This window comes from Bombina bombina, chromosome 4 (assembly GCF_027579735.1).
Source record: "Bombina bombina isolate aBomBom1 chromosome 4, aBomBom1.pri, whole genome shotgun sequence".
NCBI classification, from domain to species: domain Eukaryota; kingdom Metazoa; phylum Chordata; class Amphibia; order Anura; family Bombinatoridae; genus Bombina; species Bombina bombina.
This window is the reverse complement of record NC_069502.1, coordinates 869782544-869796240: the sequence shown is the minus strand read 5'-3', so window position 1 is coordinate 869796240 and position 13697 is coordinate 869782544. Positions and strand designations below refer to the sequence as shown.

At 40.1% G+C, this 13697-nt stretch overlaps 1 pseudogene; it reads left to right on the top strand.

Moving 5' to 3' along the window:
* LOC128657360 (gastrula zinc finger protein XlCGF26.1-like) overlaps positions 1-13697 on the top strand; it is a 55320-nt pseudogene that overhangs the window by 33150 nt on the left and 8473 nt on the right.

Sequence of the window (13697 nt, the reverse complement as noted above, 5' to 3'; positions counted from 1 at the left end):
TCCCCGACATCCTCTTTATGCAGTCACACGCCGCACACTGAGTTTTGCATGCAAGGTACACTTGCATTTCTATTAGCTGATTTTCAAATTCAAATCAGTCAATAGAATGAATGTTTTCTATTGGTTGATTTGAATTTGAAAATGAAAATCAGCCAATAGGAATGCAAGGGTCCCTATATAGAAAGGGGATAACTTGCATTCAAAACAAAGTGTGCGGCAGGTGACCGCATAAAGAGGATGTCGGGGATTGAAAATCAGAAAATTAAAAAAAAAATATGATAAAAGACCGCCGCTGAAATGAAGATAGACCGCCACCGCTACAAAGGAGCCAGATACAACTTTGGTGAGTACAATTTTTGGGTTTTAGTGATAGGATTTTTTAGAATAGGTTTTTTTTTTTTTGTTTTTTTTTTGGGGCAGCAAAAGAGATAAATGCCCAGCCACATGCCCTTTTCAGGGAAATTTTTAGAGTAGGTTTTTTTAATGGACTTTTTTGGGGGTGGGTAGTATTTATTTTTTGTGAAGAAGAGCTAGATAACTTTAGGGCAATGCCCTACAAAAAGCCCTTCTAATGGCTATTGCTCTAGTTTAGTTTAGCGGAAGTGAGCTACATTCAGTTTAATGGCGCGATCAGGCTCGCTGTGACTAGACAGCATGCCCACGAAGCTCTTATGAAAAAAAAGACACGCTCAGTAGAGCCAGGAGCAAGAGTTCAGGAAACATTATTTAGTAGGTTTACTGTCCCTTAATAATCCCTAACTCAATAATCCCTAACTCTGTCATCTCCCTAAGCTTTGCCAACATATCTGTTGGGCCTGTCCGGAGGTCTCTACCTGATGGGATTCAAGGTGAGAGTGATGCCCAGTTTTTCCGAACTTAATCACGACTGGCTAGTAATTCATTTGCTTGTTCCTGCATGGCTGGGGATAGCCCGTCAACAATTTCCACTTGTTCTATAGAGCTAATAGTACAAGTTTCCTCCAGCAAGTCAGGAAGGGTAGATCTTTCAGTATCTTCCATGGATGGGCACATATCACTGCTACGGTCTCCTCCCATTCCCGTATTCCTTTAGCATGTTCATGCGAAAGGTACGTCATACCCTTTTATCACAATATTTGACGGTCACATAAGTGCTATCACATTATTTCTCTACTATCCGGTATTGACCCTCCCAGGCCGCCTGAAGTTTGTTTTGTTGGGCCAGTCTGAGTGCAATGACTTTCTGGCTTACCCAGAACTCGCAGTTCCAAGCTCCTCAATCATGCCAGACTTTTTGTCTGATCTGAGCAGCTCAAAGATTGTCTTGAACTAGACCGGTTAGCTGCTCCAGCCAGTCACGAAATTTGAACACATAGGGTACTATGGGGGTATCCTCAGCTAAGGTTTTCCCTCCCAGTGCTCCCTCAACAGGTCTAAGAGTCCCCGGACTCCAATTCTTGAGTCTCCATAAAAGTCCTGAGCATCTGTTTCAGGATCCCATTAAAACGCCAACAGAGACAGTTAGTTAGTCTGGGGGTGATATGGAGATATGAACGTCATCAGTGACGCCAGGCTAATAGAAGGCTTGAGTCACCCGCTGCAGGGTATGGTTCCATCCCAGATGCCCAGCTAGGGGAATATCATGGGCTATCCTTAGGATATAGAAATCCCGTTAGACACCTAGTGTTTTTCTATAGGAGGTTTATTGATGACCTCATTATGGTGTGGAGAGGGTCCCAGAATAAGGCCCTCTTGTTTTTGGATTACCTAAATTCTAATTATGTTGGTATTGAATTTACAATGGAATGGCATAAAACAAATGTGAATTTTTTGGATGTCACTCTATATTCTAATAGTACTCTAGGGAGGATAGAGACTAGAACATATCGCAAACCTATTGCCAAAAATAACCTACTTCATTCAGCCAGCAATCACCCTAAGCACATCTATAAAGCCATTGCAAAAAGACAGTTTGTTAGAATGAAGCGCAACTGCTCAAGAGAAGAACATTACCAAGAGTAGCGTAGAGTTTTAAGTAAACAGCTTAAAGAAAGAGGCTATAACAAAAAGTTGATATTTGACACCATGAGAGAGGTAAATCAGATCCCACGTCAACAGCTCTTGGCTGACAATATTAGACCCATATCAGGTGTAGCAGAATATGCACCTAAAATAATATTTGTAACTAGCCATAGTGACCAATATCCAGAAGTCTGTGGTATCATTAAAAAACATTTTCCTATTCTATTAGCAGACGATAAATTAAAAGATATGTAGCAGAGAGAGGCTGTAGTTTCTCCTACAGACTTGGCATTACCTTAGGCAATATTCTCTCTCCCACTGTCCTACCGAATCCAATCAGAACTAGCAGTTGGCTAACTCACAAGGGAACCTTTAGATGTGGGCGCACAAGGTGCAAAGCTTGTGACTACATCCAAGTGAATACCCATTTTGAATTCTATGTTACGGGAAAGAGGTATGAAACCTTTCAATGCATAAACTGTAGCATGTGCTATGTGGTTTATCTTATCTCTTGTGTATTATGTGGACTTCAGTATGTTGGGCTTACCACCAGGGAAGTAAGGTCTAGGATACGTGAGCACCTCAGCAACATTAATTGTTTGAAAGAATGCTAGGCGTTAGCCAAACACTTCATACATGTTCATCATACATCTGTTGATACATTTTAAATGGCAATCCATTGAACTGGTGAGGCTAAAATAACTAAATAGAAGAGAAACGTTCTGGATATTTAAGCTATGTACCAGACTTCCGTCTGGCTTCAGTTCAGAATATAACATCATGGATCACTGGGAAAAATGAAACACTATAGAAGTTCTATAATTTATAGTTTATAACTTAGAATAGATCTAATATTAACCTTTGGACTTAGTACAAGTCCTGTGTGCTTTGCTATATATCGTATCCCATGTTTTTAAACATTAAAGGATTAATTTCTGTTATAATTTTTAAGCTAAACAACTAACATATTAAAGTTAATAAACATTAATTAAAACCTACTGACCTATATTTTCTCCAAAACGAAGTTTCATAACGTTCTAAAAGTTATATCTTTTATTCGCCAATGATGTCACGTTATCCTGCCCACTATTTTCAGCACTGCATGTTCAAAATACTTAAACCAATAACTTTGTGTTTAAAGCGCCATTTTGAAACCTAGGTATTGTAAACGGATTGGTACAGAGCAAAGGATACCCACGGAGTGGGTTTGGAAAACAATTAAATTTGCAGACAAGATTTCTGATATACGATAGAGATATGTTAATGAAATGCTATTGATAAAAAGTGTATTTGGGGTAGTTAGTTAGTAACAGGCATAGAAAATATTTACTTAGAGTGGCCCTTTAAGAATTTATGAGTATATTGCATCATCTATATATACCCAGGGTCCACTATGTGGCATGGTTTGCCTGATATGCAGTATTGAGATTTTGGACTTGCTCAAGCTCATATTACTCTTTGTATATACTTTTGTATTTTATTTTTTAAATTTGTATAGATCCGTCTAGACTCATGTGTATTTATATATGTGATATACTTTAACACATTGCTTGACTATATTAGATTAACTTAAGTTCATATGTAGTCACCTATGTGATTTTGTATGTATACATTGTTATAATATACTATGTAACACTGTAACTGTGTTTGCCCACTAGACGGAATGTTTTCCTAATTTTTCTTAATTTTATTATCTTCTTTATCTTCTTTCATCTGTCTGAGCACATACATGTATATGTATAATCAACTATTCTTTGTTTCCCTAAAATTATGTGTATATATACAGTCGTATGCAAAAGTTTAGGCACCGCTGACAATTTCCATGATTTTCATTTATAAATAATTGGGTATTTGGATCAGCAATTTCATTTTGATCTATCAAATAACTGAAGGACAAAGGAATATTTCAGTAGTGAAATGAGGTTTATTGGATTAACAGAAAATGTGCAATATGCATCAAAACGAAATTAGACAGGTGCATAAATTTGGGCACGCCAACAGAAATATTGCATCAATATTTAGTAGAGCCTCCTTTAGCAGAAATAACAGCCTCTAGACGCTTCCTATAGCCTGTAATGAGTATCTGGATTCTGAATGAAGGTATTTTGGACCATTCCTCATTGCAAAATATCTCCAGTTCAGTTAGGTTTGATAGTTGCCGAGCATGGACAGCCCGCTTCAAATCACCCCACAGATTTTCAATGATATTCAGGTCTGGGGACTGGGATGGCCATTTCAGAACATTGTACTTGTTCCTCTGCATAAATGCCAGAGTAGATTTTGAGCAGTGTTTTGGGTCGTTGTCTTGTTGAAATATCCAGCCCTGGCGTAGCTTCAACTTTGTGACTGATTCCTCAACATTATTCTCAAGTATCTGCTGATATTGAGTGGAATCCATGTGATCCTCAACTTTAACAAGATTCCCAGTACCGGCACTGGCCACACAGCCCCACAGCATGATGTTACATCCACCAAATTTTACTGTGGGTAGCAAGTGTTTGTCTTGGAACGCTGTGTTCTTTTGCCGCCATGCATAACGCCCCTTGTTATGAAAAAATAATTCAATCTTTGTTTCATCTGTCTACAGCACCTTCTTCCAAAATGAAGCTGGCTTGTCCAAATGTGCGTTTGCATACCTCAAGCGACTCTGTTTGTGACGTGTGTGCAGAAAAGGCTTCTTCTGCATCACTCTCCCATACAGCTTCTCCTTGTGCAAAGTGCGCTGAATTGTTGAACGGTGCACAGTGACATCATCTGCAGCAAGATGATGTTGTAGGTCTTTGGAGGTGGTCTGTGGGCTGTTTTAGACCATTCTCACCATCCTTTACCTCCGATATTTTACTTGGCCTGCCACTTCTGGCCTTAACAAGAACTGTGCCTGTGGTCTTCCATTTCCTCACTATGTTCCTCACAGTGGACACTGACAGCTTAAATCCCTGCGATAGCTTTTTCAAGCCTTCCTCTAAACCATGATTTTGAACAATCTTTGTTTCCAGGTCATTTGAGAGTTGTTTTGATGCCTCCATGTTGCCACTCTTCAGAGGAGAGTCAAAGAGAACAACAACTTGCAATTGGCCACCTCAAATACCTTTTCTCATGATTGGATGCACCTTTCTATGAAGTTCAAGGCTTAATGGGCTCACCAAACCAATTGTGTGTTCCAATTAATCAGTGCTAGGTAGTTACAGGTATTAAAATCAACAAAATTACAAGGGTGCCCAAATGTATGCACCTGTCTAATTTTGTTTTGATGCATATTGCACATTTTCTGTTAATCCAATAAACCTCATTTCACTACTGAAATATTACTGTGTCCTTCAGTTATTTGATAGCCGCTGCCGCCAATTGTAATTGTAACATAGGTGACTGGTCCCCATCTTGGAATCCAGACCTGTCCCACTATGTGGTCCATCCTTTCTGCTCCGTGCAAACCCTGGGACAGCCCCTGAACTATTGGTTTGCCACCTGAGCAATTGTTGCTGAGACCGGGGTCAAACCAATAGACTATATCTCCCCCAGCTGGGTTGGTCTCGGTGAACTCCCAGGTAGGTATCAATCCCTCTGCCTTGCTTTTTCTTCAAATATCAGTTATGATTTTTTTGCCTTTAAAAAGACACTTGGGCACTTAGTGTTAGCTATTGGGTAATAGGTTTCTCCTGCAGCGAAAAGTGTAACCAGAAAGCAGAGCCTAGACCTCTGCCACTGCAAATGAGTCCTTTTTCTCCTGTACACATTTTGGTGATGACTTTGCAACCAATAGAGGGTGCAATTATATACAGTGTCATGGTTCAAAAAATAGAGGATGCTGTGTTAAGCTCGGTCCTGGGGGTGATTCAACCAATAGAGGGCACTGGGTCACACAAGGTCCCTATGGATGGTTGTAGTTCTGTCACACTAGCAATTTCTTTTTTAACAAGATCAAATTGAGTTAAAATGAAATCAGAGAATTAATGTATCAAGTGATGTAGTTCACTTCCTAAATCTACGCAAGTGTCAATACTTTTTTTTTTTTTTTTCCTTCTGTTTCGGTGGCATCGCTGATGATTTTGTTTAGCATAAAATACAAACTTTTCTATCAATCAGTAATAATATATACACCACACTGAAATCTGAGTGACAACAAAAGTGTAAATAGCATACAATCAAATGAAACAAAAAAATTATAATAATACAAACGAGTAGATAACACCCTTCAAGGAGACTTACTCTCCCTCGCTCTTGTCACTGCTATGCAAGATCTATAATCCAGGCACACAGTATCCCTCTTCAGGCCAAGGATAGGAGAGCTATGTGGGTATGGTTTTCAGCCACCCCTTGTAACTCGGGCACAAAGCTAACATATGTTCTAGCTAGCAGCTTCCACAGGAAGTCCAAAATCATTGTATTGTCTTTTTATTGTGTATTTGTCAGTTATTCATTACTACTGTATTTAGTGGTTCTTCAATATGTAACATGTACACCCTCCTCTCTAGTTATAGGTCAGTGTTACTGTGAGTGACAAGGTGAATACCTGTTACTTAGTGTCACATTAGGACCAAAACCAACTCTCGGAGCGTTTAGCTGATTCACGTGTGACCAACAAGAAGATACTTCTCAGAGTTCTACATGCTTACTGGGGAGGTAAGGATGATTAGTCATAATGTCACTTATCTGCAGTTCTGTGTGACATCTCCTGCCAAGCGGCCTTTATACAACACACACAGCAGAACCCACTGGCTAAGCTCTGGATTTGTTTGGATGGTCATTGTCACAGTCACTTTGCTCTGTGTGGTTTAAACTTTACAAGTTAAATCCTATTTTTATGGTTTGATTTTTTTTTATTTAAGGAACAAATGGAGTTTGATGAAGTTGCAGTTTATTTCTCAGAGGAGGAGTGGGGCTGTTTAACTGAAGAGCAAAAAGAGCTTTATAAAGATGTGATGATGGAGAATTACTGGACCCTCAGGTCTCTAGGTACTAATTTATTTAACTACAGGGAATGGGACAAAAAGGAAAATGCATATATGTGACACATAATCTGGCCTTGTGTTAAACAGGTATAAAATCTGCGTGTTGGTTATAACAGACATTAATTTATGAGATTTACAGCCCTGTGTAACCTTCCCTTACTCTGCTCCTTGCTTGGTCATCTAGCTGAGTTCCCACCACCATTTATACATCACACACTGTTCTACTGGCCTATAATGATCCTGTCATACATGTGCCTGATGCCATATCACACAGTGAGTGCTCAGTCTGTTCATCCTAGTTCTGGGTGCGGGAAGCAGCTGCTCTAGTGGGGCTCAGTATCCAGCTACTGTCACCATTCAGAGGGGCAGATGACTTTTATTTCCAATGCAGGGTCTCATGTCACTGTAAACTGCATGGGGGGGGGCAGAGGCTGTAGCAGAGACCTTATTATTTGCATATATGTAAATTACACACAAGTGAGAAAGTGCTGATAAAACATAGCCTTTATTAATAAATTAAAATCTTTAACAGAAGGTAATATCACATCTAATCACCCTGCTCACATACCACCCTCCCACTGGGTAAGGTTATATAGTACTGAAAAAAGCAGAGTGAATAAGAAAATAAATAGAAAAAGTTAAAAAAGAAAGCATCACGCTAATCCCAAAGAGTCCTGGCCAATATACTGGGACCTCGGCATCAGGTGGGATAGTGGAGAGGCAAGTTAGAAAAGACAGTGCAGCAAACAAGTTTTGGCATTATTTTCTTATTCAGTAACCTTACCCAGTTTGAGGGTTATATGTGAGCAGGATGATTAGATGTGATATTATCTTCTGTTAATGATTTTAATTTAATAAAGGCTATGATTTATCAGTAGGGAATAGTGCTGTAAGCCCCCATACTTTCTCTTTTTGTGTAATTTAATTGTTATTTTTGGAGGATTAGCACCTTGTCTCATAGAAATATTTTAATTTGATAAGTTTTTCCCACTCTTTTAGATTGTAGTTACCTTTTGTCAATGTTCAGTGATAAGCCTCATATTCCTATCAGTGGCATGTAGTTAAAATGGCAAAAGAGCCCCTGCCCCCAAAAAACACACACACAGAGCACAATTATAACTATGTCAAAAATCATAATTTTGTCAGAATATGGATTTCGTGTAGTTTAAATACAAACCTCTTACTTTAAAATATGGGTTATAGAAATATGAGAACGAAGAAACCAAACTGGGTTATAAAACACTTATTTTTATGCTTTGTTTAAAGGGACTTTAAACCCACATTTTTTCTTTCTTGATTCAGATAGAGAATACCATTTTAAACAACTTTCTAATCTATTTCTGTTATCTAATTTGCTTCATTCTCTTGATATGCCTTTCTGAAAAGTATATCTAGATAGGCTCAGTAGCTTCTGATTGGTGGCTGCACATATCTGCCTCGTGATTGGCTCACTCATGTGCATTGCTATTTCTTTAACAAAGGATATCTAAATAATGAAGCAAATTAGAAAATATAAGTAAATTGGAATTTTGTTTAAAATTGTATTCTCTGTCTGAATCATGAAATAACATTTTTAGTTTTAATGTCCCTTTAAAGACACATACACTACACTGCAGTGCATTTCAGATTTCATTAGAATAATATTTATTTTATAATTGTAAATGTTTGTTTTGGGGGGTGTTGCTATAAAATATCTTTTACTCGAGTTATTTGCTGTTAAAGGGAAATAAAACCCATTTTCCCCCCATCTTTCAGACAGAGCATACAATTTTACCAAAAACAATGTATTTTATTTGCTTTGTTCTCTTATTATCCTTTGTTGAAATGCATACCTAGGTAGGCTCCGTTGCTGGGAGCTAGCTGCTGATTGGTGACTGCACATATAAGCCTCTTGCCATTGGCTTACCAATGTGTTCTATTACCACCCAGTAGCGCATCGCTGCTCCTTCAATAAAGTATATCAAGATAATGAAGCAAAATTGATAATATAAGTAATTTGAAAAGTTGTTTACAAATGTATGCTCTATCTGAATCATGAGACAAAAATTTGGGTTTTATGTCCCTTTAAGTTAGTTTTGAGCAGCAGGACCTATGGATCTTTTTACTAAGAAATTTATTTATTTTGGCACCATATAGGGCTTTGTTTCTCACTTAACCTGTGATTTATGTCCATACAGGATATGTTCATGTGAAACCTTTACTTGTTACAAAGATTGAGAATAGAGAGGAGCCGTATGTGAGCAGTATTCCAATTACCAAAGGTGAGTAATAAATTCCTATGTGACAGTTTAGCATAAAGTAACTTTTCTTGTTTAGTAAATTGATCTACTGTGGATCATCATACATCTTGGCTCACCCTAATAGCACTCACCAACAAAGAGTTGTTTAATTTTAATGAGAATGGACAGAAACACATAGCCTCTTCTGATACCTAATGTTGTTATTTTTGTGCCGCTCTCCTAATAAGATGGGTAGTTAGGACTAATATTAGATAACCTATTTATTTACTGGTGCAAATACCTGTATCTTGGCACTTTATGTATCTTTTACTTGTAGTAACTGGAGTTGCTGCTATACAGAACCTGTGTCTTATTTTTTTACTACTGCCATTATTATCCACATTTATCAGACATTGTTTATTTTGCTTTTGGTCTAGATGTCTGAGAGTTTATTGGGAACAATATTCCTTTTGCTCGTTTCCATCGGAGACCTCTACAGTTATGCATGCTCAGACAATGGAACGGAGACCACTCGGATCTTTCTCAGAGGATAGTCCTGGACAACCAGATGAGAGACTCTTTCCTGGTGACTCTCCGAGGACCATCTGTCCCAGGGCACATGCTTCCTGAGACCATCTTGGGAGATTGTGACCACGGATGCCAGCCTGTCGGGCTGGGGAGCAGTCTGGGGTTCCTTAAGAGCTCAGGGACTGTGGACTCAGGAGGAGTCTTCCTTCCCTATAAATATCCTAGAGTTGAGAGCAATCTTCAATGCTTTGATAGCTTGGCCTCAACTGAGTTTGGTCCGGTTTATCAGATTCCAATCGAACAATATCACTTTGGTGGCATATATCAACCACCATGGAGGAACTCAGAGCTCCTTAGCTATAAAGGGGGTGACTCGCATTTTTCAGTGGGCAGAGTCTCACAATTGTCATCTTTCTGCCATCCACATACCAGAGATGCACAACTGAGAAGCGGATTATCTGAGCAGACAGACTTTTCATCCAGGGGAGTGGGCTCTTCATCTGGAAGTATTTTCAATGATAACCCTCAGGTGGGGAGTTCCGAAGTTAGATCTGATGGCGTCTCGTCTACACGCCAAACTTCCAAAAAACGGGTCAAGATCAAGGGATCCGCAAGCAGCTCTGGTCGAGGCTCTGGCAGTTCCTTGGGAATTCGGTCTCATTTACCTGTTTCCTCCGTTTGCCCTTCTTCCTCGGGTGATAGCTCGTATCAAACAGAACCGGGCGACGGTGATTCTAATCTCTCCACCTTGGCTTCGCAGAATCTGGTTTGCGGATCTAGTAAAGATGTCGTCCTTTCCTCCTTGGAAGTTGCCTCTGAGAAAGGACCTTCTACTTCAAGGTTCTTTCCTCCATCCAAACCTAGATTCTCTGAAGCTGACTGCTTGGAGATTGAACGCCTAGTCTTGTCTAGACAAGGTTTTTCAGAAAAGGTTATTGATACCATGCTTCAGGCTCGTAAGCCGGTATCTCGCAAGATTTCCCATAAGGTATGGCGTAAATACCTTTTTTGGTGCAAATCTAGGGGTTTCTCTTGGAGTCAGGTAAGGGTCCCCTGCATCCTGTCCTTTCTTCAGGAGGGCCTGGAGAAGGGCTTGTCAGTCAGTACTTTGAAGGGTCAGATCTCTGCCCTTTTGATTCTTTTACACCAACTTCTGGCAGACTTGCCAGATGTTCAATCCTTTGTTCAGGCCTTGGTTAGAATCAGGTCTGTGTTTAAACCCGTCGCTCCACCATGGAGCCTTAATCTTGTTCTTGGGGTTCTGCAGCAGGCTCCATTTGAGCCTATGCACTCAGTTGATATTAAATTATTATCTTGGAAAGTTTTGTTTCTTCTTGCTATTTCTTCTGCTCTTAGAGTCTCACAGCTTTCGGCTCTGCATTGTGATCTCCCTTATCTTATTTTTCATGCGGATAAGGCGGTTCTTCTTACCAAGTTGGGATTTCTTCCTAAGGCGGTGTCGGAACGTAACATCAATCAGGAAATTGTTGTTCCTTCATTTTGTCCTAATCCTCCTTCTCAGAAGGAACGCCTATTGCATAACCTGGATGTTGTGCGTGCTCTGAAGTTCTATTTGCAGGCAACTAAGGACTTTCAACAATCTACTGCCCTTTTTGTTGTCTTCTCTGGTAAGCGTAAGGGCCAGAAGGCCACTTTTACTACTCTTTCTTTTTGGTTGAGAAGTGTTATTCGGTTTGCTTATGAGACAGCTGAACAATAGCCTTCTGAGAGATTTCCGGCTCATTCCACTAGGGCTGTCTCTTCTTCTTGGGCCTTTAAAAATGAGGCTTCTGTGGAACAGATCTGCAAGGCGGCCATCTGGTCCTCGTTGCATACTTTTTTCAAAATGTTACAAATTTAATATTTTTGCCTCAGCTGAGGCTTCTTTTGGGAGGAAAGTTCTTCAAGCAGTGGTGCCTTCTGTTTAGGTCCGTCTGCCTTGTTCTCCCTCCCTTCTATTCTGTGTCCTCTAGCTTGGGTATTGGTTCCCACTAGTAATTGAATGGATTTGTGGACTCTCCATGCCATTGGAAAGAAAACAACATTTATGCTTACCTGATGATGCTAAATTCTTTTCTTTCCGGGCATGGAGAGTCCACGACCCGCCCTAAATTCTTTTTAAGATGGCTTTTTTTATTTTCTAAACCTCAGGCACCTCTATAACCTTTGTGTCCTCTTCTCTTTCCATATTCCTTTGGCTGAATGACTGGGGGTTTATGGGAAGTGGGAGTGATACTTAACAGCTTTGCTAGGGTGTTATTTGCCTCCTCCTGGTGGCCAGGAGTTGAATTCCCACTAGTAATTGAATGGATTTGTGGACTCTCCATGCCAAAAAAGTATTTATCAGGTAAGCATACATTTTGCTTTTCAAATATATATTTTTATGTTTGAAATAATAGCAAGCAACCATTTTAATCCCTTTTAAGAAATCTACAATACTTTAAATAATCTACATTGTACATGAAAATACATATTTTGTCAAGGAGATGTGGTAAACACCAGAGGGCTGGCAAAACCTTGCTTGCCTAGCCAGACTCCTGGAACTCAGTGACGGACTGGAATTGAGCCCCTGTCCGCAGCTTCTTAAAAGGGGTGCCAATCGTGCAGGGGATCAAGTCACCCTTATAGTATATTGTCAGCAATTTGATGAGGCATCTAGGGATACCATTTGTTTGGGGGTACTATCATCTGGGAGCAATGTAGGACACTTCAATTTCGGTCCCCCATTCCTCCCAGAAGGTAGCACCTCCAATCAAACAGTATTCCTAGGTGCCTCGTCAAATTGCCAACAACATACTAAAAGGATGACTTGATCCCCTGCACCCTGCTCGATTGGCACCCCTTTTAAGAAGAGGCAGACCAGGGCTCAATTCCAGTATTGGTGCTGAGTTCTAGGATCCTGGCTAGGCCGGCGATGTTTTTCCAGCCCTCTGGCAGTTGGCATTTTATCTCATATCTATGACACATTATTTTAACATAGATTATAATTTTAGCAACATTGCTTCATAGTTATGATGGGGAGGTTTACTATTTATTATAGTTTATTATAATGAGCAATTTTTCTGACAGTAGGCACTATGTGGGAGTTAGCTGGGGGGTCCCAGGGGAGTGTAGGTTAGATATTACGCAAGTGTAGGCAGTATTAGGGACTTAGCTGGGCGTTCAGGGAGGTGTAGGTTAGGTGTGAAGTAGGTGAAGGCGGTCAAGGGCAGTTAGCTGGTTGGTGCAGGGGGAGTGTAGGTTAGATGTGACTTGGGTGTAGACGGTTGGTGGGAGATAGCGAGGTGGTGCAGAGGGAGTGTAGGTTGGATGTGATGTACATATAGGCGTTCAGGGTGAGTTAGCAGGGCGTGTTAGTGGAAGTAGCCTGCACGTTGATTTGGACACGACGACACAAGATCGATGTGTTCGAATCAGCAAGGTGAAGGTTGCGAGGAGGGTAGCCCCCATGTTTGTCTCACCAGCTATCAGCTGTTGAGACTACATCGGCTGAGGTAGTTAGTATAAGTGTAGTAAAACTTAGGTCCCCACGGCAATATTTGAAGTGTGTCTACACGGAAATTATTTTTAGTTTCAGTGAGCGCACTGTATGCACCATGTAGGCCCACTTCAAATATTGCCTCTTTCAAAGACCCTAGGAACTGAAAACTTGAAGGTTTCCATAGGAGGTCTTTTTAAGCTGGCAGATTTCCTGTTTCTACCAGCTGGCAATGTACCTTGTGTTAGTGGCTAGTGAATTATCCTTGGAAGAAATCTAGGATTGTCTGAAATACCTTAAGAGTAACTAGCTGTAATGATAAAAACACAGCAATGCTAAGAATGATGCTATTGCTGTTCTACATAGATGTGCCTTATCACTTAAATATTGGTCTGTGTATATACTTTCAAAGAGCATACTATTATTGCTTCCTTTTCAGGGTAAGTTATTTGGCCCTGGACTAGATGCAGCCATTACTGCAGTCACTAGAAGTAAAAGCAGACTTTCTGGACAATTTTGCAC